The sequence below is a fragment of the Protobothrops mucrosquamatus genome, unplaced genomic scaffold (assembly GCF_001527695.2).
Source record: "Protobothrops mucrosquamatus isolate PMUCROS unplaced genomic scaffold, P.Mucros_1.0 scaffold303, whole genome shotgun sequence".
Classification (NCBI taxonomy): Eukaryota; Metazoa; Chordata; class Lepidosauria; order Squamata; family Viperidae; genus Protobothrops; species Protobothrops mucrosquamatus.
Genome location: NW_015386645.1, coordinates 942944 through 947522, shown reverse-complemented (window position 1 = coordinate 947522; position 4579 = coordinate 942944). Strand labels below are relative to the sequence as shown.

At 36.1% G+C, this 4579-nt stretch overlaps 1 pseudogene; it reads left to right on the top strand.

The window, feature by feature from the left end:
* Window positions 1-4579, top strand: part of LOC107286629 — a 46273-nt pseudogene that overhangs the window by 23142 nt on the left and 18552 nt on the right.

Below are 4579 nucleotides of genomic sequence, written 5' to 3'. Positions count from 1 at the left end.
AAGCTCTCTCTAAGTTTATTGAAATTAGCTCTCTTAAAGTCCAACACTCTACTTTGATTAAGTTCTATTGCTTGTGCTTGCATAATGTTGAATTCCAATATTGCATGATCACTCCCCCCCAAGGTTCCTGTGGTTTCAACACCCTCTATCATTTCATCTCTGTTAGTGAGAATTAAGTCCAATATGGCTGATCCTCTAGTTCCCTTCTCTACTGTTTGGAAGACAAAGTTGTCTGCTAGGTTTGTCAGGAATCTGTTTGACCTTTAACTTGGTTGCAGAGTTTGTCTTCCAGTTGATGTCAAGATAATTAAAGTCCCCTTTTACTATTGTAATGTGCTTCCTACATAACTCATCCCACCAAGTTTCCATAATAACAACAATATCATATCTGCCCTCATTTACCCGAATTTCTAATTCTAATTCACCCTGTTTATTGCTCATACTCTGTGCGTTGGTGTTTCTGTCCAAAGTTTTCCATATTCCGTATGGGAGATACTTCCCAGAAGTAGGTTTTTCTTTAAAGTTGGTCTAATTTTAACTATAGTTTGAGTTACTCCATAGTTCAAGTCAATGTGTTTCTGGATTCAATGAATTTTATTCTGTCATCTGCAAAAAAAAAAAAGTTTCCTGTCCTTAGTCATAGAGAATCAGGCTTGTGTCCATGCATAGGATGCCGAGATCTGCTTGCAATTTTGTTTTTCTATTTCTGCTGATACTCTTCTTGTTATGTCTGAGGGTGCAAAACCCGGGAGCTGGTAAATTTTTTCCTTTTGTGTTGGTCTTAAACATTCCATTACAATATAAATTGTTTCATTGACAGAAGTTTCAACATGCTTAACATAAAAGGATTCCTCTTGCTGGGTGCTTCCTATTCTGATACAAAGAAATAACAGGGCAGGGGCTGAAATATGCAGAATTTCACCTTGTGCTCCAAATGTGGTGTTTTTCAGTTTCTTAATGATATCATTCCTAGAACATACTTGTTGCTTTGTACCTTGGAAATAGACCTTGAAAGTAAACATACAATCTAGTTTCACCCCACAAATAATTAGTGTTATCACAACAAAGTATTGATTGCTCTCTCTAGGTAATTTTCTGTTTCATTCCTTACTTGGAATGGACAAGTTTGTGTTTTGCTGGGACTGAGTTTAAATACTTCTTATTGTATTAGTTACCCAATTCATGTCAGAAGGTTGGATAAAACAGAAAGGTAAAATAGTATATAATAAAATAGATTTTAAAGATGAATGCTACAAATGTATGTACTGTTACCCTTGCATTCAATGCCTGTGTGTTCTATAAAACATAAGGGGATTTTTATTTGAGTCCCACTACATGGCTTTCTGAAGTAGTGTTTGTAAGTACTGAGCCCTTCCTGGACCTCATAATTGACAATTAAATTATGTAGGATATTTGGAGTAGGCAGGATGTTTTTAACTACATTAGTAAAACAATGACATTGTAAGAATGTGCATAGCTTAATGGAAAGAAGCAATTTACTTCAACATAATAATATTTTTTTTTNGTTTAACCAGGTCTGTCTCATTTTTCACTTTTTTAGGAAATAATGTATTCACTGATCCACGGAAGTAGACGATTAAATGACTGTCACCACAACAACCCTTGGATTCAGCAGTCTCATTTTTTTATATGTGATATGAATATAAACTGCTAAAATATAAACAGGTGATTTAAAATTTAAATGTGCACATCCTTTATTTAATTCCAATGCAAAATCATCCCAGTAGTGGTTGAATAGTGAGTTCAGCATATAAAAGCATAAGCATCAAGGACAGTAAAATACAATAAAATGAAAGAAGGTAAAATTTATTTATTATTTTCTGAGTCCAGAATATCTTACCTTAAAAGAGAAATATAATACTTAAAATTAGTATAATAATCTAAATAAGGAAAACTTTCAATAGCCATATGTCAAATATAAAAATTAAAATATAGAAGGAATCTAAAACACTTATATGACACATAGAGCATTTGAGGCCCCAAAAGTAGTGATCTGAATAGGTTTGTCATTGGCCATGAACAAATTGTCCATTGTATATGGTCCATCAAGATTAGGGCATATCAATAGCTGTTCAAATCTCTGCAATGTCCCCATATTTGCAGCTTTCATTTCCTGTGATATAGTCTCATGTCTTCAAGTTCTTCTTACATTATGCTGCAATAATAATAATAATAATAATAATAATAATAATAATAATGATGATGATGATGATGATGATGATGATGATGATGATGATGATGATGATGATGTTGGAAGGGAGACATGAAACCCTATAAGATTTCAGACAAAGGTTTGTCCAGTCTTTTCTTAAAAAGGTATTTGAGCATTCAGAACTTCTGGAGGAAGGTTGTTTCACTGATTAATTGTTCTAACTGTCAGGAAATTTCTCCTTAGTTCTAGGTTCCTTCTCTCTTTGATTAGTTTTCACACATTGCTTCTTGTCCTGCCTTCAGGTGCTTTGGAGAATAGCTTGATTCCCTTTTATTTTTGGCAACCCCTGAGATATTGGAACACTGCTATCATGTCACCCCTAGTCCTTCTCTTCATTAAATTGGACATATCCAATTCCAGCAACTGTTTTTTATATGTTTAAGCCTTCAGTCCTCTGATCATCTTTGTTGCTCTTCTTTGTACTCTTTCTAAAGCCTCAATATCTTTTTTTATATCGTGGTGCTCAAAACTGGATGCAGTATTCCAACTGTGGCCTTACCAAGGTGTTATAAAGTGGCATTTCATATGATCTGAATTCTATCTCTCTGTTAATGCAGCCTAGCACTGTTTTGGCTTTTTTTTGCAGCTGCAGCACATTGCTGGCTCATATTTAAGTCACTGTCCACTAGGACTTCAAGATCTGTCTCACAGTTACTACTATTGAACAAGGTACCACCTATACTGTACCATTGCATTTGGTTTTTCCTGATTAAATGTACTGTAGAATCTTAGTTTTTTTCACCATTGAATTTCATTTTGTTACATAGTGCCCAATGATCAAGTCTGTCAAGATCCTTCTGTATCTTAAGCCTATCTTGGCTATTCCTGCCAACTTAGTGTCATCTGCAAATTTGATTAGTTCCCCATCTATTCCCTCATCCAAATCATTGATGAAGATGTTGAAGAGCACTGAGCCCAAAACAGAACCATGGGGCACCCCACTACAGACTTCTCTCCATGTAGATGCAGTTCCATTAGGACCAAATGCTGAGTATGGCCAGCTATGAATCCATCTGGGGTGATGCTGTCTAACCAGAGGTGGGATTCAGATATGTGAACAACCAGTTCTCTGTGTGGATTCACTTCTAGAAGTCCATTCTGGGCCTGGGCAACAAAAAATTAGCTACCGGTTCTGCTGAAGTGGTGCGAACCAGCTGAATCCCACCACTGTGTCTAACCCACATTTTTCTATCTTATCAATTAGTAGGTTGTGGTCTACTTTATCAAATGCCTTACTGAAGTCCATGTAAATTATATCCACAGCATTTCTCTGGTCCACTAATTTTGTCACCTGGTCAAAGAATGCAACAAGATTTTTCTGGCATGATCTGTTTTTGAGAAACCCATGTTGGCTTTGGTTATGACTTTGTCTTAACACCTCTAGGTGTTCCCTGATTCGTTGCTTATCTTTTCCAGAATCTTCCCAGGTATTGAGTTCAGGCTGATAGCAATATAGTTTCCTTGATCCATTTTTTTCCTTTTTTAAGATGGGAACAATATCAGCTCTTTGCAGTCCTCTGGTTGTTTGCCAGAGCTCGAGGATCTTTGAAATATATAGTTCAGTGATTGTGAGATCACATCTGCCAGTTCCTTGAGAACCTTGGGGTGTAATCCATCTGGTCCTGGTGATTTGAAATTGTCTAGGGTGGACAGGTGCTCACTTACCATTTTCTTGCTTATTTTAACTTCTGTTTCTCATCTGTTTTTTACCGGACTATTTTTTCCCTTTGTGTAAAGATGAATGCAAAAAATGAGTTAAGTTGTTCTGCTTTCTCCCTGTTGCTTGTCACCTTCTTGCTACTTTCACGCACTAATGGACTAATCATTTCCTTAACTTTTTTTGTTTTTTACATGTTGAAAAAAGTTTTTGTTGTTGTTGTTGTTGTTGTTGTTGTTGTTATTTTTGACTTTTGTCTCAAGTCTTAGTTTCTTTTGAGCCTTAGTTTCCTCACTTCATCTTTGCAGGCTCAGGCTATTTGCTGATATTCTGCCTTAGTTATGTGCCCCTCTTTCCACTTTTTATACCTGTTCTGTTTGCCTTGCAATTTATCAGAGAGTTCTTTTTGCAGCCGTACTGGTTTTGTTTTAGAGCTCTTATTTTTCTTCTTCATTTGTATTTGAGGCTTCTCATCCATGGAATCCTTCCCAAGCTCTCTCTAAGTTTATTGAAATTAGCTCTCTTAAAGTCCAACACTCTACTTTGATTAAGTTCTATTGCTTGTGCTTGCATAATGTTGAATTCCAATATTGCATGATCACTCCCCCCCAAGGTTCCTGTGGTTTCAACACCCTCTATCATTTCATCTCTGTTAGTGAGAATTAAGTCCAATATGGCTGATCCTCTAG